Genomic DNA, 24,866 nt, shown 5'->3' on the forward strand with positions numbered 1-24,866 from the left:
CTACGCCCTTCCCCATCCACTCCTTCTCAGAAGGCAGGCCTCCCCTCTGCATTAAGGCTGGGCAAGGTAATCCAGCATTCCCAAAAGCCAGCTAAGCACCAGAGATAGGACCTGATCTTACTGTAAGGAGCCTTACAAACAGACCAAGCAACACAGCTCTCACACACATACAGAGGCCCTAGGTTAGTCCCATCCAGGCTCCCTAACTGTTGGTCCAGAGTCCATGAACTTCCACTAGCTCAGGTCAGCTGTCTCTGTGCGTTTCATTTAGAATTGTAAGACACGGTGAATAACCAAACCATCTTTTAAAGGAACATAGAAGCTGGAGGTCATATACTTCCTGGTTTCAATACTTTATACAAATCTATAAGCAAACAGAACAGGGTAATTATGATAAAAGATAGCCCTTTCAGCCATGTGCATGGAATAGAAGACTATAAATAAATGCAAGGCAGATATGGTCAAATGATTTTCATAGGCAATCAAGACCTCTTGGAGAGGGAAATGTAGACTTTCAAACAATACATCTAGAAAACTAATGTCTACCTACAGAAGAAAATAGTTGGACCTTTATAGAATTCTCAAATATTAACATAAATGAATTAAAGGCTAAACCTAAGAGCTAAAACTAAAAGTCTTGTAGGAAATACATAGTGTAAAATCTTAACATTTGACTTTTTTTTTCTTTTTTAGATTTGATCCCAAAACATAGATAAGAAAAAATACAAACAATTTGACTAGTGAAGTAATTAATACTTCTGGTCATTACAAGATCCACCAGCAAGATTTTTATTTTTTAAGATATCTCACAAAAAGGACGTACATTTACAAATCATATGCTTGATGGGGATTTTCATCCAGAAATATAAAAAGGGCTGCAGTTTAATAGTTCCAACACAGTTATAAAGGGGCCAAAGTCCTGAATAGACACCTCTTTAGAGAATATACTCTGATAACAAATACATCATTCTGATAGCAATGCAATAATCAGCCAAGTAAAGTTCAGGATTTATCCTAAGTGGTATTTGCGCACTGAAAAAAAAAAATCAAGGTTTTCTTTAAATCACACACTTTATTTTTGTTGTTGGGGAAAGTCTCATGCATGCTGGGTAAGCACTCTAAATGTAATCTACATTTGTATAGTCTAGGAAAACTGCACCTTTGGTCATATAGGTAGTTAGCAAAAGAAAGCATGACTAAGACTTTTAAGAGAAATAGATTTAAAAAAAGTGTTTTGCATAATCCAATGAAGTTGAAGAATAAGGTAAAGATTATATTAACACTGGATGAAATAATAGGTGTAAGCCCAATACAGCTAATTATCCTAAATATGAAGAGCTGAACATTGTAGGCAATGAAATAAAATATAGTAGAATAAAACAATACAACCAAACTATAGAAGAGGATTATAAATGTCTCAGATGTCTTCAAGATAGCATTAATGCTTCTAAACAATGAAATATGAGGCATGAAATGTTTTGACTCTTCTAATGAAACCAGAATATAGCAACATAAATATCTGAAAGTAAAGTTGTTCATGTTTCTCATCCTTTCATCCTTTTAGACAAAACAAATAACGGGTATAATATCTGCAGAATTGAGGGGGACTACTAGTAATACAATATTACTTATTGGTCATAGTAATTTAACTGGTTAAGACAAGTTATGCCGTACAAGTAAGAGTATATTTTCATAGCAAAGGCAGTCAATACAACTCACTAAAATGATAGATTATGTGGGAAACATTTAATTACTATAAAATATTACTTATGAACCAATTTAACTAGGCTGAGAGGAGGAATTAAATTCCAAGAAATACAATCTTTCATGACATTTTGGTCTTTAGATTTTCCATTGGACAATTAACTGTTGTCCCCGTGGGCCTTTACATGTGATGTGATCTTCTTCTCCTGCTGCTGTCAATACATTTTCTTTTCTCTGAATTATTTAGTGTTTTCACTAAAATATAACACAGGGATTTCTTTGCTGGCCCTGTGTATGTTCTATATTCTGTGTGCCTCTTGTACCTGGATGGGCATCTCTTTTCCTAGGTTTGGGAATATTCTTCTATGATTTTATTGACAATATTTTTTTACACCTGAGGTATAGAATTATTCTCATTCTTCTATGCTCATGTTCATAAGTTTGGTCTTTCACAGGTCCCTGTTCATAGGTTTTTTTTTTTTTCACTGAGTTTCATTAAATGATCTGATGCTTCTACCTTATCAAGAGTCTTAATATTCTATCATCCAAATAATGCATTCTATAGACAGGGCTTCTCACTGTGGTATGTATTTAACTTATGAAGGCTTTAATTTTCAGTATAATTCCAGTTATTTTCCATTAATATGTCTATCTATTTATTGAATTCTACTTTCATAATCTGAATGGACTTCCTTATTTCATTCAGCTGTTTTTGTTTTCTTGGGATTCATTAAGAAATTTGTGCACTCAGTTATTTGTGCCATCCTAGAGAATTTTTAGCGTATTTATAAACCCTCTTGCAAACTCTTTGTCTTGGATTTCATGTAAGTCACTGTCACTCAGTTGCGGAGAAGCATGGTGTTAGTTTGTGGATGAGGTAGCTGAACATTATTTGACAGATAATAATAATTCAGAGAAAAGAGGTTGGGAGACCATAACCTCTGGATTCAGAAGCCATAGTCTGTGCCATGCTTCTGTGGGTTGCTCTGGGGGCAGTTTCCAGTATCCTCTGATCTCAAAAGCCAGTGTTCACAAGGTGTTATGGGAGGCTCAGATGAGTGATGGATCCAGCTATCCCTGAACTTTCTCAGTCATGGTGTGCAAAATGTATGGTGTGTATGGCAGGTGCATGCACAACAGCAGAGGTATGGATACAGAGTAAGATAGTGCTGCAAGCCTCAGGAAAATGTGATGGAACCCAGCTACTATGACAAAAGCTACTAAGGTCAAGCCATGACTTAAGAAGTCTTGGTGATATATATATATATATATACATATATATATATATATATATATATATATATATATACTAGTTCCTAAAATGATTTTCTTGTGTGCTTCCAAGAACTCTTAACAGTGCATTTATCTAAAATACCTATCAAGCATCCAAGGCCAAATGATCTCCTGAACTAAGGTAACACCCACGTGGAAACAATGCCTGTTTCCTAGGTCAGGCAGATAGCCTTATTTCTTATTCAATTTAGGGAGAGACCCTCCTTTGTTACAGTCTTACTAATATTATAGACTCCTAACTTCTTACCTAACCACCTCAAGGAATGTAGACTGAGCACATAAATTCCCCTTTTGATATACTCACCCATCATTAGCTCTCAATGGATCTCATCCTTTACCACTCCTATGTAGCATTGTAAAAGAAAGCCTGAGGGTCACTGCCTGAGGAAAATTCTTACCTGCCTTTATGACCCCATAAAAATTCAAGCCTGGTGACCTTGCTCTGGAAGAGGATCCCTATGGCCTGGGTTTATAACTGAACACCTCAGAGACTGAGAAAGAACTGAGGTATAAGGAGAACAAAGAGAGGATATTGAGATTTTGACTGGAGAGGATTTTGACAACTTGAGGATGAGATGAAAGATGAGGAAGAGCCAGATGGGAAAGTACTAGATGGGTAAGAACAAGATGAGAAGGAAGGAGATGGGAGAGGAGCTAAGATGGGAAGGAACTAGACGTAGAAGAGAAAAGAGAATGGAAGAACTAGATGGGTAAGAACTGAAGAGGAACGAACTAGATGGGGCAGAACTAATATGAGAGAATTAAGATTAGAGGGTACAGCAGATAAATGTAGAGAGAAATCAGGAAAGAAAGGAGCTAGGCATGAGAGCAGAATAGAAGCTTGTAGAGAGAGAACTGACATAGAATAATAAAGTGTGTGGACTAAGGAGTTTCGTGTCCATAGATTCATTTCTTTTCATCAAAGATTAATTATGAGCTAGTTGTAGATTCTTCCTGGACTCTGGGAGGGGACTACCAAGGGGCTGGACCCCCATAGTCCCACATAGGAGAGGATGTTGAGATCCTCTGGCTTCAGGTTTCAGGTTAGCGAAGGGGCAAAAGATTGATGGCCCCCTCTGCCTGGCCCAAATGTGCTCAGAATATGGAAATGTAAAAGGGGGCAATTATTCTAGGGACTTTTCAACTACCTGATCAGAGTGCATAAAGAAGCACTTGGGAGGCAGAGCCAGGCGGCTCTCTGTGAGTTTGAGGCCAGCCTGGGCTACCAAGTGAGTTCCAGGAAAGGCACAAAGCCACACAGAGAAACCCTGTCTTGAAACACCAAAAAAAAAAAAAACCAAACCACCCCTCCCAAAAAAAGAAGGGTGGAATTATGCACAGGAGGCAAGGAGGAGCCCTATTAGCTGATGGACTAGAAATGTGAGCAGGACCCCTAACCTTTCCAAATAGGGTATTCATAGTGTGGGGTAAGAATGCACATGAAGTAGAGGGTCCAGAGGCCTTTTACCTTCATGGACCTCAGATAATGGAAGTCAAAAAGCTTGAAGTACAGAAATAATAAAATAAACATTACTGAAAATAAAATAAATCTATTAATCCTTCTGACAGTATGAATGAAAAAATTACCATTCTAATCTGCTCACTACAGTTCCCAACACAGACAAAGAAACAAAGAGCAAGGGAGAGGAGATGCAAAGAGTGAGAAACAGACAGATAGACAGACATGCAGATCGACAGACTGAGGGTGTGTGGTTGGAGCTGATAGGTTTCACTATATAGTTGTTAAGCAACTGATCACTAAAATGGAAATAAAATCCTTTGCTTGTATAGATTACTGAATGTGACTGCCCTTAAACTATTTCAGTAATGTATTTATACAGAAATATAAAACAAATGCTAAGTTGAAGTTACTGACCTTTGAAGAGCTGAGATTGCCTTAGCATGGACATCAGAGCATAATCATCTCTGTTTCCCATCCTAGGTCCTACAGGAGTGCTCTGCCACTGAGCTATAGACTTTGCCCCAAGCAGTGAGGAGTCAAAACGTATCTAACAGGGAAACATTATTTGAAGGAAAATACAACCTTTTTTTTTTTTAAAGTTTCAATTTCTGTACTCACTCAATTTGCATAATGTTAAATTAAAAAACACTAATTTAAATGACTTAAATTCCATTCACTATAAAATTCGTTGAGGACATGAGACCTACCTTATATTCTTAGTATTCTAGTAGCATTGTTTAGGCTTTAAATAATCATTGACTACTTTTCAGTAAGTAGATAGGCTTATATTTTTGATAATTACATGATCTAGTAGAGAAACAAATTCACACTCATACTAAGAGGATAATAAGGCAAAAATGTAAGAAAACTCTCCAATTGTTGATTAGGAACTAAAGATAAATGTAGATTAAGAAAGATAATCATACCTGTATTCATTAGTAATTTTCATGCAGGGAGCAAATTCACTAGGACACATTATCCAAGATTTTGGAGGAAAGATGAATGGTTTAAATACATGACTTGAGAGAAAACACTCAAAGTCTAGAGACATACTTTCTCCCCTGTAATAAATTTTACATAGTCACAGATGGTGACCCATTACAAATTTACAACACCCTGAAATGACCTAGCTGACTATTGGCAAATGCTATAAATGTCACTATTTGATACTGTTTTTAGTTTACCCTAGAGCATCCCATATACATGGTCAGTAAGTAACACATAGCACAGAAGAAGGAGCACAAATTTTCACCCTCCATTCTCATCTGCTCAGAAAGGGAGGCCTTTTCTAGGTTTATTTTCACTATCGTTCAGTGATGGCTCCTAATGTAAGATTCTCTTCTATTGTCAGGGCCAAATGTTACAATGGAAATTAAGAATAATGAAAAACTTTTACACAAAGCTTATTGAACAACCTTCATGAAAGTTTTCCTAAAATGTTATTTAATAAAAAGCTAAATTAACTATGAAATTTCTTCTGTAAAAAATTTCTATCTGAAGATCCCAAGTCAGTGTCTCTTTCTGTTTAGAAAGGATTTAAAAATAAAACTATAGCACACAGCAAACAAATGTAACTTTATGTACATATGAGTGTGAGTGTGTGTGTGTGTATGTGTGTGTGTGCATACTTGTGTATGTCGTGTGTTAGTATACACAGAAGCCAGAGGAAGGCTTTTGTCCCTTGAGCTGGACTTACAGATAATTGTGAACTGCCTGACATGGGTGTTGGAACCCAATGCCTAGTCCTCTTTGTGTGGCTTTACCTATTTTTTTTGAAAATTATTATATACTCAGAGTCACTTTCTCTGCTGTTATTAAAGATTGCTGGGACTAGAGAGATGATTCAGCAGCTAAGAGAGACCTTGGTGCTCTTGCAGAGGATCCAGGTTCAATTCCCAGCACCCACATAACAACTAAGAACCCTCTGTAACACTAGTTCCAGGAGACCCCACACCCTCTTCTGGCGTGCACAGGTAGTACACATAGATACTTACAGGGAAACATTCATACATATAAATATATATATTAAATATTTAAAATGTTAAAAGGGTCCGAATTTTTTCTCATCTAAATAAAGACAGTGTAATATATTTCATGGGAATTAAGTCAAAACAACATTGACTTGTGTCCTAGAGTCAAAAGAAATTGATAAGATGAGGGGAGAGAAAAGCACTTCTCTGTGGATGTGAATTACAGTCAACAGATTGGAATCTGCATATTTCTTCCTGAGAAAATACCAATGATACTGACACCTACTAGTGATTTCTTTACAGTTACTAGTGTTCTTACACATCATTTGTTTGGCTTCATGACACCCTGAGATCAGTGTTCGGAATCAGCTTTTAGCAAGGTGAAAATACGGCTTAAATAAAATGATTCATAGAGAATTCCTTATGTGAATCCTAGAATTTGCTCTTAGTTTTAAACTACATGATTATTTATAGAATTAGAAATTTCTGAGATCCTTCATTGAAACTTATGCAGTTATAATTCTAGTAATGTCAACACAGTTGTTTTTTCCCTCTTTGTCTTGATACAACAGCTATTTGTGCAAACCTGGGAAGGAGTCCTCTTTAGAAATTAACACCTGGAAGCGGGACTTGCAACTTTCTTAACTGAGACAATATATTTTAAGATTGTTAACCTCAGACTAGCCTGAATAAAGGCATATGATAAAAACTGTAAGCTATATTATTAACATTTATGTCACGTAATTTATAAGGGACATATATGAATATCCTATAAAGATATACATAGAAACAATTTTCAAGGGATTTAAGCATCACCATTGACCTTTAATGAAGAAGAACTAGAAATGTAGTAGCAACACAAAGTATAAGGAAGTCAGATCCAATGTCTTAATATCAATGTTATGTTTTTTATTTGAATGTTTATTTTCAAAGCTGGGGTCATCCTTGTGGATTCCTGGGAGCTTCCCTCACACCCGGTTTCTCCCTATCCCTATGATGTCTCCCTTTATCATGGTATCTCTTAGAATACCCTAACTGTCATCATAGAGCCTTCATCCAGTAACTGATGGAAGCAGATGCAGAGATCCACAGCCAAACATCAGGCCGAGCTCCAAGAGAGAGAGAAGCAGAATTCTTTTGAGCAAGGGGCATCAGGATCATGATGGAGAAACCTACAGAGACTAATCAAACTAATGGGAACTCATGAACTTTGGACCAACACTGTGGAGCCTCCATGGGACTGAACTAGGCCCTCTGTATAAGCGAGGCAGTTGTGTAGCTTGATCTGCTTAAGAGGCCCCCTGACAGTGGGATCAGGATCCATCCCTGGGGCATGAGCTGGCTTTCTGGAGCCCACTACCTGTGGTGGGACACCTTGCACAGCCTTGAGGCAGGGGGAGGGGTTTGGACCTGCCTCTAGTGAATGTACCAGCTTCTGCTGACTCCCCACTGGAGGCCTTACCTTCTTGTAAGAGCGAATAGGGTTGGGTTTGGGGGGGGGGTAGGCTGGAGGAATGGTAGGAGGGAAGAGGTTGATCTGTGATTGGTATGTAAAATGAATAAAAAATTTCTTAATTAATAAAGAAAGTTTATTTTCAAAAGATATTTAGTCCCCACACAATTCTTAAAATTAACCAAATTAGATGGAACTTAATTAAATGCTATAAATTAAAATTTTTATGTTCAAGGTTGATAAAAATTGTATTTAAAAATTTCCCCATCATAGCCTGACACAAAATTATGAAATCAATACAAATTACATTTATTTTTATCCTGGATGCTAAAAGTGTCTCCAGTAGGAATGGAAAATGTGTTCTAGTCTAGTATGACTAAACTACTGTTGCACAGGTAGATGCCACTCAGTGAAGTCATCAGGCTAGAAGAAGAAAGATTATTATAAAATGATTTAGTCAGTAACTAGCTATAGTTATCAAATAGTGGAAAGACATTAAAAAAAGGAAGCATGACTTTAATGAGTCACTTTGTCTGACCTTGTCGGAGAGCTGTCAAGATTTAATGGACAATATCTAACTGAACTAAGTTGTAACACGCATTGGTGAAAATAATGGAAAAATCACTCCAAGCTGTTGAAGTGGGTATGGCCATTTCCATATTTCAATATTAAAAAATAGAGTTTATTAGTTACTTTTTTAAGCTGTGATTAAAAATATGATCAAAAAGTACTTCAGTAAGAGATTTTGTTTTAGCTTATGTTTCAGAGTCCATCATCTTGGAAAGGCAGGCCATGGCAATAAGAGCTAACAGATTTTATCCACAACTGTGCAGAAAAAAGAGAGACCAGGAATAAGGTAAAGGCTATAACTCTTCAAATCCCAACCCTAGTGGTATGCTTCCTCCATCAAAGCTCAACTTCCTGAGAGTTTCATATCTTCCCCAAACAGCACTGTTGATTGGAGATCAAGTTTTCAAATATGTGAAACTATGGGGGATATTTCTCATTCAACCCACTGCAGACATTAAAAAAATGAATCAAAACACTAATAACAAAACCATATTGATCAGTAGTTTTGTTTGACCTTGCCTGACAGCTGTCAAATGTTAACAGACTAGACGTCACTTAACAACGTTGTAACACATAAATTGCTGAATACAGTAGAAAAATTATTCTGACATCGTGAGCTGTTAGTGTACAAGGTACTTTCCATGATTTTGAAATACATACTAGATGAAGGTTTTCCTCATTAAATAAAAATGGCATAAATGGACAATTGTTAATAATTTGCTATCAGTCATGGTAGTGTTCATCAAGCCATGGTTTGCTGATTAACACTTGCATGTGCTCCAGTATAATCATAATTGCCAAATGTTTTTATTCAGATTAATGAATGACAGGTAATCAAGAAATAAATAAAAAGCTTATCTTTAACAGATATTCTGAGTTCAACTTGATGTGCAGAATTTGACAGTTTTTTTTTTCTAGGTGGAGGTGAGTAGTGAATAGTTTAAGGTTTTGTTCTATGTATCACAATGATTTATCATGCCTGTGTTATGGTATGGCATTCTTTGAGTGTTTATGCCTGAGAACATGTTATCCTGGACATTCAAAAAGACCCAAAGAAAAATAAGATGCTAATCTTTAAAATACTCTTATGAATTGACTGTGTCAGGGACTCAGAGAGAGATACCCATGTAAAACAATCTATGACAAAAGGCGGTCTTCATTCTCTACACTAGAGTATAAGAAGATTTCACTGTGAGTAGCTATGGATCTCCTAAAAGATTCTGTGTTTGAAATTCCAGGCACAATATATGGTGTGTTTGATAGTTTCACTGGCTTTCTGACTGAGTAACAACAAATTTACTTAAGGGAGGAATGATTCACTTCAATTACAATTTCAGTGGTTTTAATCCATCATGAAAAGGAGGCTATGTCAGAGTAGATAATCTCCTCATAGAAGGCATGGAGAAAAAGCCATAACAGGACATGTTCCTAGTGAACCACCTCCTCTAACTGGCTCCACCTTCTACAGTGTCACCATTTACCTATGATATATTCAATTTTTATTCTATTAACATATGCATTACTTATTAACTAGTCCTTAATCTTGTCCTCATCACCTTTGAAAGTTCCTTTTTCCTTTCCCTCATAAACACAGCTAAAATTGTGCCTGACTTATCTCCTAAGAGCTTCTAAACCCAATAAGGTTGATAGTGCAGACTGAGAATCACTAATAGATATGACTGAAAAATAAAATCTTGAGACCATTGGTTTTCCTCTTTGCAGTTTCAAACCTGCTTTAATGGTTTAAAATATGCTAGACAACTACTTTATTGCTTTTGTTTCAATTTTGTCTTAATCAGTTTGTGGTTTTGTAGCAGGATACTACAGTGGGTAGTTTCAAAATGCATTTCGCCTAGTGAAAGGTAGGTAATACAATAATATCAAGGCACCAGAAAAGTTTGTGTTTAGTGAGTCTCTGCCTCCTTCCAAAATGGCTTCTTGAGTGGTGAATTCTCCAGAGGAAAGAAGCCTCCAAAAGTGCATTGATTCCTGCAACCTGTTTTCGTTGAGGCATTTATATATCCTGGTACATGGCACCCTCATGACCTATGCACTTTCTATGAGGCTTCACTTTCCAAGGCCTCTGCATTAAGGACTATGAATCTAATACATTAATTTTGGAGAAGGCATTCAGATCATGTCAGTACATGTCTTTCATCCAGTATCATGAATTCATGATTCTTAGAAGACTCATGTTTTCATTCCATACATCCAGGTGTTGGGAATGTCACATATTGTGTGTAGGGGCACCCAATTCAATAAGCAGATACCATAGGAGTAGAACATAAGCCTTATCGAGTAACATACCTCACTTACGCCATCTTTTAAATGAGCACAAATGATTATTATCTCTCCACCAAACAGATATCGAGTTCTGTAAGATCAGAGAGAGTGTGTTGTGTGAAGGATCAACCAACAATTCAAGCTTGTAGTCTAAGGCAAACTGTGAAGAGCAAAACAGGAATGTGCAAGCCAGTCTGATATTTGCTGTACGATGTGGGGATACAAGCTAAGCCTGCTGTCGCGCTGCAGAGCTCAAGAGACTTGTAGCATCTATCTACCCTGAGACTTAAAGCACAAGTGTATTTGGTCAGGTGTAGAGGGGACAAGGATGGTAATAGAAAGAATAGGGAGGAGACAGACTTTAACACATGCTCTAGTTAAGATGAAAGTGGGTCTATTTTCTGGTTGCTAACCCTGTCTGTGGTAATGTGCTTGAGGAGCAGCATCAAATCGTTAGGCCTCAAGGAGACACGCAAGGGGATATTGCTTGGAACAAATGTTGGATTTTTTTTTAATATATAGCACCAGAGATATTTGCCTCACCACAAGTGTGAGGCTACTTACTTGTTTTGAAATATAAAGACCAAACTACTTCAAGGCTCCCACCAAAAAAAACCACAAAATGCTGAGACTTTGAGAAAAAATATAATCTGAGTTAGAGAAACTAATTTGAGCTGCTCCACGCCATGGGCCCAAGCACATGGAGAACAGCCACAGTTCCGTCCCAGGACACTTCCCCTGGGCGGGCTGAGATCAACCACAGTCGGGCACCGTTATTGTGAGCGAGTACAATTCGCAGAAATGGTAAACAGAGGGATAGATTGGTTCATGTGCTGGGGAGACAGGCGGATGTGAGGAGGCGAGGGCAGTGAGGAACTTGCTGCTTTGGGTGGCCTGCTTGCCACAGGGGACGGGGTGATGTGTGGGCCTGGGCTGCTGCCAAGGACCATATCTGGGTCTGTAGCCCTTCTGAAACCTTGGTTTGTGTTGAGGTTCATAACTCCTTTTACCACCATAGACAGCGATTTTGGGGCTGCACATAGTTGGCCCAGCCCCTCCCACTGACTGCGGCACTAGGGAGACCTGGCTCTGCCCCCCCACCAACTGCAGCACGCAGGAGAGCATGCCCTGCACCTCACCTGGCAAGCCAAGTAGAGCAGACTATGGTGGAGGGGTGGGGTTGCTGGAGAGCCTGCCCTGAAGGAATGAGAGTGGGAGAGCTAACCCTCTATCTGTCTGTTACTCAGTGGTATGGGCAAGGGAGAGATGCTCCCCCCCCCCCCCCCCCCCGCCTTTTACCCTTGCTACCTACTGCAGGCAGAAAAGCAAGTCCAGAGTTCAGAGAGTGGAAGAGTTGACCCCGCCCCTCATGGACAACACCGTAGAGCTGACCCTGTTGAACTGTTGACAGAAATCTGGCCCCATCCCTCATCTCCTAGATGTTGGAGTGGGCCAGGGAGAGATGCCCCACCCCGTACCCCATCCTTTGCTGCCTGTGTCTGGTGAGAAAGCTGGCCCTGAGGTCATGAGAGTGGGAGAGCTAGCCCTGCACCTCACCAATTGCAGTGCCTCACCTGGGCAAAACGGTACAGCCCTGAGGGTGTGATAGCAGGATGATTGGTCCAGCTCCTGCTGCAGTGGGTGAGCTAGCCGGGGCAATGCTGGAGAGCTCGCCCTGATGGTGCCAATGAGGGAAAGCTGGCAGGCTGACCAACCCAGCTACCACTCAGGCCCAGGGCAGGGCTGTGAGTTGGCCAATTCCAACATCCACCTCATCTATGAAGTGCTAGAACATGTGAAAGGATTAGACCTGTAGATCCAAAGCCGCAGGATTTCCATGACACAAGTCAACAACAAGATATTTAAGAGGACCCAATGAGGGCTCTGAATGGAAGGTGTAACAGAAGCCAGAGGCCTCAGACCAGAGCAATGATTCATTGCAATGAACACTTACAAGATGTATGGACCAAAGTGTACACTGTGTGAATCACTGTGTCACACTACAGCTTCCAAGCTACTGAGACTTTCTTTCCTTCTCTCTCTCTCTCTCTCTCTCTCTCTCTCTCTCTCTCTCTCTCTCTCTCTCTCTCTCTTTCTTTCATTTTTTTCTTTCTTTCTATTGTATGCTAGTTAGGTAGTTTGTCTGTTTTTTTTTTTTTTTAGTTTTTCTTTTACATTTTATCATATTTTTGGGGAGAGGTTGCAAGGGCAGAGGGTGTATATGAAAGGACAGGGAGATGAATGGGATCAAGATGCATGATGTAAGTAAGATTCACAGAGAATCAATAAATATGTCTAAAATCATGAAACTAATTTGCTGATTAGCAAATTGTCAGGAGTTTTATGACCCACTTTGACTTTTTGGAAAAACTTTGTTGAAGGCTTTGATCCAGTCTTCATTCAAATGCAAATCATCTCATAACGGAAGCATCAAGAAAAACAACCTTTAAATAAAATCTGTGTCTTAAGGAAAGGGTACCAAAAAAAGTGATTCTTCATAATTTATTCAAGTTAATTGATGTGTTTACAAATAGCCTCTCTTCAGGTAACTGAAAATGAGGATTTGTAAGGCAGACTCATAGACTTGTGAAGATAGTATATCATGAATGACAGTATGAAAACTAATATTTGCTATAGAGAAAATATCTTTCCAGAATATATTGTAATTCTACAAATGAAAATTAATTTTTAATTCTCTTAACACTAAATTTTATTGTGTTTTGTAATTTTTATTTTTTGAAACATGAAACCCAGGCTGGCCTCAATCTTGCTGTTTGTCAGGGGTGACCTTGAACTACTAATCCAAGTCCTGGGATGATGAGAGTATTACCACATCTGGGTCTAATATAATCTTTTGGGGGTGGCTGGATATCTTTTGGTTTTTTTTTTTTCTGATTTTATGAGACAGGGTCTCTATGTAACACTGGCTATCCTAGAACATTTTAAGCAGATCAACTCACAGAAATCCACCTGCCTCAGTCTCCTGAGTGCTAGGATTATAGATATCTATCGCTGTGCCTAAGTGGTGATTTTATTAAAATAACCAGATTTGATGTGAAAAGGTAAGCTCTGTAAATGCTGGAAGACCTACATTTCTTTTTCTGAAGTAGTGCTGGGGGAGAGGCTTCCACTGTGATATACTCCTCCTGTCAGTATTCCAGCTCTAGGGTGCACATCAACTGAGAACCCAGTTTCAATTGGCTCGCACCCACTGAATAATCTCTGAACATATTTTTCAGTTAATCTAATGACTCATTTACATAAAATTATTTTTTTCTGTATTTCCAAAAATACTGCTGCTTTAGAAAGATGGCTGCTAGCTTGTAATCATTACAATCATTAATATATGCAGAATGTTAAATCATTTAGATGATTTAAAAATGAATGGCAAATTTCTTTTCTGAAATTTCCCCCCACAGGAAGTTTGCCTTATTTTTTTTTGGCTTTTTTTTTAATATTTAATTTAATTTTACATATTAGCCACAGATTCCCCTGTCCTCCCTCCTCCCACCCTACCCTCTGCCCTTCCCCCAAACCACCCCCCCATTCCCACTTCCTCCAAGGCAAGGTCTCCCCTGGGGAGTCAGCCCAGCCTGGTAGATTCAGTTGAGGCAGGTCCAGTCCCCTCCTCCCTTCACCTAGGCTGAGCAAAGTGTCCCAGCATAGGCCCTAGGTTCCAAAAAGCCAGCTCATGCACTAAGGACAGGTCCCGGTCCTACTGCCTGGGGGCCTCTTAAATAGTTTTTTAAAAGTCTTTATTCATTATCTCTTTAAAGCATTAAATTTAAAAAAATAAAATGAGAATATCAGTTTCATTGTGACATTTCATATACGTTTATTTGAAACACCTTACCCATTACCCTCTTGGTCCTCCATTCCCATGGTGATTCCTTCAGCTTTTCATCCTTCAAACAAGCTCCCCCTTTTCCTTTATATATCATATAGGAAAGCAAAAAATGAAAATGTATCTTTATCTCTTCCCTATTATGTTTTCTATGGATTCTGTATATGAAAGAAAGCATACAATAAATTTTCTGAGTCTTATTTCACTGAAGATTTGATCACTGGTTCCATCCTTTTTCCTGTAATAGACATACTTTCATTTTTATTTATTGAAGAAGAAAGTTCCCAGTGCTCATAAGACATATTTTCTTTACTTACTAATCTGTTCTGGAACATCAGGTTGTTCCATATCTTGGAAATTGTGACTTGGTATATTACATCCTCTGTAGGTCTTTAGAAGTATCCCTCTCATTCTGAACTAGGCTCATAATTTTAACAGTGGGTAGCATTTTCAAGTATTGCCACAATTAAAATGAAAGGGATTTATTGTTGAAATTCTTTTTTTTCCCTGTAAGGCCACCATATTTTCAGAGGGTTAGAAAAGTTATAAGCCTAACTTATTAGTTACAAATAGTACTTTGAGTATATTAGCTATTGCTCTAAGAAATTCATTAGTTAAGAAGGTCAAATCCATTATACACTTTGGAAGTTTAATGTCTACTGTCAACTTGTTGTTTTTCAGACACTTTGGAGATTCTATAATCTGCTTAGAAATTGTTCCCAGACTGTGTGACTAAGTGATATGTGAAATATTTTTCTGTTCTAAGGAGTGAGATATAACTACTTCAGAAAAAAAGAAATTCATTTTTATTTCATATATAAATTATCTCATAACCGATTGAGGGAGCTGTTTAATCAATTCAAGTATTAGTGTTAAACACTTATGAAAGATACATATGAAAGTGTAGCAGTGTAGCATTTTCTTAACATATCATTTGTATAAGTGGTGTGCCTAAAGAATCATTCCTATACACATAGAAATATCAAGATTTAACTCAAAATTCCTCGATAATTTTTGCTTGTGATCCTTTTTGACCAAGAAATTGTTATGTTTCCTTGACTAGATAATAGCTATGTGGATCAATAATTTAATAATAATGAATCATAAGAAATTTATCTTAGAACTATTCATTTTTGTAAAATTATTACTTATTAAATATGAAAGCATATTTATATACTGAGATGGATGCATCTGTTTATTTTTATGTAAAGATTTAAATCTTGGCTGAATAGCTGGTGATACAGGACCAACAGCATTGTGGAAATGATTCAGAGTTTCTCGGGATATCTCTATTTTATAATTGTCAATAGTTTAAATTGTCAAAATCAATATTGTTTTGTGTAAATATTTAGTTCTAAAAAAGTCAGAAAGATCTTTAAGACCCCTTATAAACTATTGGTAATTTCATCCTAATTTGAAGTTGGAATTCCCTTAACATTTTCTTGATGAACTCCTCAGTAACTTGCACAGTAATTCTTAAAATCACACGCTATATCATGACCCAACCGAAAGAACCAGTATCTGCAATGGTATATTATATGCAATTAGGAGAAATATTAGAACATGTTTTCTATAAAGAAATTGTTATATTTCTGTAAGAGCCGAGCAGTGTATATGTTGTGAAAACCTTGCACAGTATATCATCCAATAGCCTGTAACCTGAGCTGAGTGATTTCAGGCAGCACTGATATCCAATTCACTGATATTCTGTTGTGCGATGACATGCACAGTGAATTGTACATGTTTTGGGCTTACAACCAAGGCTGCAGTGAACCTAGGATGCAGCTCGGATAAGCTCTGCTAGCGTATCCTGAGATTCACTACATTTTCATTTTGGATTACTTCACTGTCATTGCAGACCAGAACCTTTTCACTGATGCCACGTTTCACAAGCATCCCATCAAGTGACCGACCTCCTGGTGTATGAACCACAGTTTCTGAAGCTATAACTTCATGTTCGTCATTATCTGAGGCAAGCCTGCATCAACAGAGCATGAAGAGAAAGCACAGTCCAACCCTGTAGAAGCTAGAGAGGGACTTCCAAACAAAGATTTTGTTTGGAATAGATTTTTAAAATGCACCTTCCCAAACTTCTCTCAGCTAACATACTGCTCAGCTTTGCCTTGGAAGCTTTGACCCAGAAGATATTCCCTCTGAAATACTTGCCTCCTGTCACAGAGAACCAGTATACCTACTTAATGGACAGAATCCCTGCATTTCACCAGTCTTACTTCTCTAGGATGAAAGGAACATACACTTCGATTTCAAAGTATAATTCCCAGGGAGCTTAATCCCCTTGTCTACAAGCATCTGAAGACTATTTACACCAACTCAGTTATTTTAATTTATGTATAAAATAACTTCATTATGGGTAGAGAATGAACAAACCCTTCTTTTAATTCCTTGCTTTCTCTCTTTTATTTTATTTGTTTGTTTTTTAACTAGGGATTGCATTCAGGGTCCTGTGAATGTTGGGAAAATTTCTATTATTGAGTTATATTACTAGACCTCAATCACTTATTTTGAAATAGACTCTTGTTAATTCCCTTGGCTATTGCTGAACTGGTAATCTTAAACTTTCAGCCTCCAGAGCATCTGTGTTTACTCTCAGAGCCTGCCACAACCCTTGAATTAATCTCCCAATATCTAAAACATAAGCAATGTGACTTCAATGCATTCAGTCTGAAGATGTTATATTGTATCCAGTACAGTTACTTCACCACTTAGATAAAATTTGATATGTTGAAATCCTGTAATTCTTCCACCAGACTCTAAAGGAATCCATATTTTATAATAACTTTAAAAAAACAACACAAATTTAGGTGGGTAGAACCTAACTTTAGGCAGAAAATATGATAGCTGCACAGTCCAAGAGCCTGAAAAAGGAGGCAACAAATGCATCACATAATTCATAACAATAAAAAGTGGTTAAAATAGATACTTTATTTTTGAAGACACTGAGATTTAGAGAAAGTTTTGCCTTGGTTTATCTGGCTTGCTACTTGACATTAACTCTGAATATATTGGCATATTCTCTCTCAAGGATTTGTTGCATGTTTTTCATGGTTTAAGATAGTAATATAGTTCTATAGTATATGTTATTTGAACTAAACATCCAAAGGACCTGGTTAATGCAGTGGGGCTAACATTGTTATAGTATTTTGACAGCTTTCCTATCTCACATGATCTATGGTTTGCACACCGATTCAATGTGCCTCCAGGCTCATGCTATATAAACTCTTTGACTTCCTGTAGGAAGTTCCTCATGAGAAAAATCAAAGAGCTTAGAATGATTAGATAATTAATATGTATAGTGTGCTAAAACCATCAAGGTTTCCAGAAAATCATTAGTGTCTATTTATAACTGTGCTTTAGTGAAATGCAAAATTAGCTTATCCATCAAAACCCTTACTTCAACAGCTATTCTGACCTGGAAATATATAGGGCAGATCCTCTGAAACCTCTGAAAGTGATGTCGATCTAAATGAGAACTTTAAAAATAGGTCAGTGTGTAATTTTGCTGACATTTTCAGCTCTTTCAACTTACCATTTAAAAGAGTTGCATTGACTTAACCAGTTATGAGCTTGAACATTTATAACTTTGTTGTCCTGTAAGAAACCTTGAAGCGTGTAGAAGATAAACAACAAAAGTCTGACATTTGCTGCATATCTAGCATGCAGGCATACTAACTGTATTGAAAAGCAGCTGCCAATCATTTCTTAGCATGGGTATCAATAGAACTAATGGGAATCCAGAAGTAGCATTCTGGTTGAGAAGATGCTTTATTTATTTTTAACTTTAAATGCTGTAAATGGCATCCATTCAAGAAGCAAGAATAAAGTTTCCAAGATAAGAGTATGCTGAGAGTTTCCATTTATAAACTCTTCTACTCCGACCTGAAGCTTTCAAAAAAGTGAGATGGATAAAATTAGTAAAAATAGAATAGGAGGGAGGAAAGGGTCATGGTTTATATTTGTAATCTCAGTACAGAGGAAAAAAGCATGAGAATGATTAGTTCAAGGACAGCTTGAGCTACACAGTGAGGCACTATTTCATACACACACACAAACACACACACACACATACACACACGCACACGCACATGCACACACACACACATGCAAAACACAAGGCATAGGAAGGAGACAAGCAAACTAACTGTAAATATAAGCAAAAAATATAAACTCAACATGAATTTAAAATAGATATTTCCAGCATATACTGGGTTACATATATAACCAAAACATCTCAAGTGGAAAGTTGGTCCCCTGCTCAGAGCATGTACAATGCAGTTCTTCTAAAATGTTCATGCTAGGGAAATGAGATCTCCATTAGACAATCTTCCACAGAGAAGACAAATCAATGAACAATCCCCTTATTCCTCTCCTTTTCCTCCGTCAGCACTTCAACAATCACGAAATCTTGTCTTCTTTTAGGTTGAAGGCACATTCCTGGGTATATAGAGACCAACCAAACAGTTGGGTGTGAATATTTTAAGGCAGTATGAATCATCAAAGAATTTGAGAGTAAGCACTCATGGCCTCTTCAGAGAATTCAGCACTAGCATCCAGGTGAACACTGAGAAACAAACAGTTTTGAGGAAAACTACCTGAGTTTGGTCAAATAATCATCTGAAAATTTTTGAAGAAGTCATTTTCTCAACTCACATATTATGAAAAATATCTGTTCCCATAAGTGAGGAATAACATATTTCCTGGTACCTTAACATCAGATAGAGTACTCAGAAGGATTTTGCCTTACCAGTAAAATAAATAAATAAATAAATAAATAAATAAATAAATAAATAAATAAATAAATAAATAAATGCTAAGCAGTGACATCCTACTCATACTTGAGAAATCTTTAAGGACTGAACAGAGGGCTTAGAAGTTAAGAGCACGTTTTGCTCTTTGATAGGATCCAGTTCAGGTCCCAGTATCCACACATTATAGTTCACAACTGTTATAGCCAAATTCCAGTGGATCTGATGTCCGATTCTGGGATCAACAGGCACCAATCATGTACATGAGGCACACAATTAAGTGCAAGTAAAATGTTCACATGCATAGAATAAAAATATATAATTCTATTTTCTTAACAAAAGGAAACTGTAAGACAGACTCAAGATAAAATTGATGCCCAATACCTGAAGTATTTTTCAATAATTAAGAACATTTGTACAAATGAACAATATTCTGTCACTCAAAACAAACTGCATTTTAAAGTCTTTCATCCAGGAAACACTAAAATGAGAATAATACTAATAATGAAATTAAGCAGTCCTATGGAACAGATGCAGAATTATGGATAACAGAATTAGTAAAGGAATATATAATGATGATTGGACCTACACACTTCATTAAAGCTAGAAGACAGAGTGAGCATACATGTATGCCTAGATATATGGCAATCATGAGAAGATTAATAACAGAAATTAATAACAGAAACACACTCAGTGGAATTAAAAAGGTTTGAGATTTTAGAGAAAAGCAAAGTTGAATGGACTTGATTCAAGTGGAAAGTCCAAAGTAAAAGAGGGAAAACTGACTGAGAGGGGGAAAATGCAGTTAATTGGTGTGAGCCTATAGCTTCAGGAGCCTCAGTAACACACGGAAATTGAATATTTGCAGTTGGGGAGAAGAAACAAAACCAACAGCCACAGAAAACACTACATGCAGGATGATAAAAATGGTAAGTCAATTACTATGATGAAGAAAAGATACATGAATCATCATCAATTCACCACCAACAAATAAAAACTAGAAAAAATTTAAGTTGCCAGAGAAAAAAGTTGAATTGCAAATAATTGCATATAATGTCTTCGTATTATAAATATCAATGTCTCCAGAGAAAAAAGCAAGTTAGTGGACAGCAACTTCCTTGTAACACTGAACAAATATAAAATACCATACCAGAGACAATTTTTAACTGGGGACAATGACTTTTGAGGCAAATTCCAATAGCATTTGAGACTATTTGAAATATAAATGAGCCAAAGAATTTGCGTCCATGTCATCTTCCTCCCCAAGAAGGTGTAAAAGCATGAGAATGAATCTGTGAGCTGAGGTTGGAGTTCAGTGGTTGAGCTGTTGCCTAGATGCACACGTCTCTAAGTTGAATCACCAGTAAAGAAATAAAATTGTTAATGAAATAAATAATAATATGTAGAAATGTTATATGAAAATAAATAAATATATGAAGATGTAACTATATTTTTAATTTCAATATCTTAAAGGACAATTTATTAAAGGAAACACTTTGTAGAAGTGTGTGGCTTATAAAATATTTGGAAGGAAATTATATCATAACAATAGCACCAAAAAATGATGTGGCTAGGGAGATGGCCTATTCATAAGCACACTTGCTGTGTAAACTTGAAGATGAACCCAGCACCCATGTAAAGCTGGGCATAGACACATACGATACCTGCAATTACAGTGTAGTAGTTACATGGATTGGTGGATCCTAAGAACTCCTCAGCAGCCAGGCTAGCAGAAATGGTAAACTGATTTTCAGCTAGAGACTCTGTCCCCTTAAAACAAAAAAAGTTTCAGCAAATTTAAATACATTCACATCACCCAACACATCCCTGATGAAGCCAAATATAGAAATACATTTTTTAATTTCAAAACATTAGGATAAGGTATAAAAGTTGTAAATATCATACAGGTTAGATGTATGCTGAGACATTACAGATCAATATTTCAAAAATTTTCTCATTGTTTGTGTTCATTGTGCATGATCTCATATAAGAATATTTGCAGATAAGTCTCTTGTTCAGTCAAGATTGTCCTCTAATACTCTCTCTTCCCTTTCTTCACCCTCTCCCATCATAGGTATCTCTTGTCCACTAGACACTTTTATTTTACATTTGCTGTAATGTAGCAACCAGACAGGAGGGAAAATACTTATTATTTGTGCTGGTTTGTTTGAAGCTCAGTAGCAAAGTACTGCCCAATATAATGAAAACCTATTCCACAATATATCATAAAGCAAGACATACATACATACATACATATTGACAGACAGACAGACAGACAGACACGCGCACACACACACACACACACACACACACACACACACACACACAGAGAGAGAGAGAGAGAGAGAGAGATTTTCTCCCCCATCATTCATCATTTATACAACATATACTATGAAAATGAAAACAATTTGTTTCTTATTGTGTAGAGCACTAAGTTCTTAGATGTAGGATCTATGATAGATTTGTTCGTGTTTAACACTGGAGCTAGAGAAATTTGAAGAATTATTAGATTCATGAAAATAATTAAAATGGTAGAATAAAGCCAATGTAACTAAGCAGTTAATGGCCAAAATAAAATGCACTTAAATAATATTCATTGCTTTGGGAGGACAAAGAAATACTTAACTATGTTTGAGAAAGAATTTTCATCAAATAATTTAACAAAATAGTGACAGTGTTCTGAAACAGTATGGAGTATTATTTTCTATAGAGAAATCAGCAAAAACAGCTTTTAATACAACTATATAATAAAAATTAGTTGCAGAAAAACACCATATATAATGAGACATTCTAATAAAACACCTGTAAATGTTCATTACAAATCCTATGTGGATATAGTATGATATGACAGACTTGTTTTTTAAATTTGGATGATAAATGTTTCTACATTGTCCTAAATGTTACTCTATCAAATAATATGCATTCTAAGACTGAATACATTAAGAAAAAAGCAATATTACCATATCATGTGCAGGCTATAAAATTAAACTTGATTTCCATTTTGTAAAAGTGCAAAGTCTTTTCCTAAAATCATTGTAAATTAGACGTTACCTTTGTGGTGTTTTAAGAAATTCAGTTGAGACTACAATAACCCCCCTGGGAATTTCTATAATGAAAAATAACCCAACTGAAAAGAATGCAAATGAAAAAAAGTTTCCAGGTGGCCATCCATCATATCCGCACTTCTGGCATAAGCTTCAAGTAGAGAAGACCTCTTTTTATTTTTAAATAATGCATTAGTTCTTTCTTCTTTGTGTTTCTAATGAACATCTTGATTTATTTTGTTCCTTGCTAAAGTAAAACTTTATCGGTCTCAAACATTTCAGAGCAGAAGTTTGAGTTAAACTTAGGAAGGAAAGGGCCCTCGTTGTTACTATTTTATTTACACCAGACTGCAAAAGGATGAAGTTTTGTAACAGTGAATTTTCCATAATAAATATTGTGACACGCAAATCTGACCCTCCACTCAAGGTCAACTCAACTATTATTGCTGTCGGTCTTTGTGATTTACTTCCCTTACAGCTATGACCACATTCACTCAAATAATTTGATTTTTGTAGCCTAATGATATGAAGTAAGAGGAATGAGTTGTCAACCTTGTTGCTTTGGACATTGATTGTCAAAAGGGATATGGAGGAGCATTACTGCACAACAACAACCCTACGCACATCGTTCTGAAATGTGCCAAAATTATGATACCGTCTCATTCCAAATATTTGAAAACTTCATGAAAAAAAAGTGTTTCATTTGACTGATATAATGGCCAGATCCCATGACATTTAAATAATCTCTTGTAAACATTATGCCCAACACTGAAAATTTCACATATAATGCTATGTATGCACTGTTTTCGGGGTCAAGCCTCAGCTCCGGTTCGGGTCCTGATGCGCGGCAGTGGTGGCCGCGCAAGGAAAAATTCTGACCACCAAGGGGTTGCACTCAAGTGGCTCCGGATAGCTCTAGCCATCTTTATTTATACTTAGAGATTCTTTTTGAATTTCTATGTAGCTTTATTATGGATCTACCATACAGAGACAAAGCCCAACGCCCCTCCCCCATAAGCAAGCTGAATAACATTTAACAAAAAGAGCCGCTGGTAGGACAAGGTGGTGCGTGAAACTACTTCCAAGGGGCAAAAACGGAAGAAGATAAAAGTGAATAGAAAATTTCTTAATACAAGAAGAAGAAGAAGAAGAAGAAGAAGAAGAAGAAGAAGAAGAAGAAGAAGAAGAAGAAGAAGAAGAAGAAGAAGAAGAAGAAGAAGAAGAAAGAGGAACGTTAAACGAAGAAAAAAAAATCCCATGGGTGGGGGGAACCCCAAACCACCAAATCACAACATTTCGAAGCCTGGCAACATGGAGGTAAAAGCTACAAGTCCCGGGCCAGAGACAAAACAGCCACAATATAAAGTAAGAACCCCCCAAAATGGCTGTGGTAGAGGCAGAGGGACTAATGAGGTTTGTCATCCACAGCCACACCATGACATACTCTCAGAGATACTCAGAAGAGAGTTTGAGCTTCTCCAGGGCTTTCAAAGTCTCAGGGAGCCCGGGGCTCTCCTTCAAAGTTTTGTACTGGTAGAACAAGAGGCTGATGCAAGGCCCAGTCAATGGTGAGCAGGGCATTTTCAGCCTGGGCGCACGCACATCTCCCCACCTGTAAAAAACTGGAGCAGTTGGGATAAAAGCTCCACAGGCACCCTTTGGCTCTCTGGTGCTAGTTCGCTGCCACATGACTCAAACTGATCAGCTGGAGCTAAAGCGACCAAGTGACCGCGGTTAAGATGGCAGAAACCCCGAAGTTGTGCAAGTCTGGGCTCTCAGAAGGTGCCGGCGGGAATCAACCCTCCGGACTTACCGGTGAGCCTTGTCAAGAGCTGAAAAGACACTTCAAGGTGGAGCCACCTTTCAAAGAGGACACTTCAAGGTGGAGCCAGACCAAAGCATGGAGCTTTTCAATGCCCTGGCTGTCAAGCTCAAACTAGAAGGAGACGTTACGGGAGAACCCACGATGAAGGACCCAAGAAAGGAAAGAACAAGATGAAGCTCAAGCAGGTGCCCAAGAAACACAGAGAGAAGCTGAGGCACAGTGTGTACAAGTCATGTGACAGTGAGCTAGAGTTTTTCTTACTAGGGTTACATGAACAGCTTTACTATTGGCTCTTATTCTTGACTCTTTTTTAAAATTTTTTATTTAAAATTTTTTTCCATTTTACATACCAACCCCCTTTCCCCCCTCCCTCCCCTTTCCCACTCCCTCCCTACCTTCCCCCAATCTTACTCCATTCCTCTCTCATGGGGGTAAGGCCTTTTTTGGGTAATCAACACAGGCTGGCATACCAGGTTGGGGCAGGACCAAGCCCCTCCCCATGTGTCACGGCTGAGTATGGCATTATACCATAGGAAAGGTCCAGGTCGTGTACCAGGGTTAAGTCCTAGTCTGATTGCCCGGGGACCCACAAACACATCAAGCCACACTACTGTCACACACATTCAGAGGGTCCAGTGTGGTCCCTTGCAGGCTC

Source organism: Peromyscus maniculatus, chromosome 17 (genome assembly GCF_049852395.1).
Source record: "Peromyscus maniculatus bairdii isolate BWxNUB_F1_BW_parent chromosome 17, HU_Pman_BW_mat_3.1, whole genome shotgun sequence".
NCBI classification, from domain to species: domain Eukaryota; kingdom Metazoa; phylum Chordata; class Mammalia; order Rodentia; family Cricetidae; genus Peromyscus; species Peromyscus maniculatus.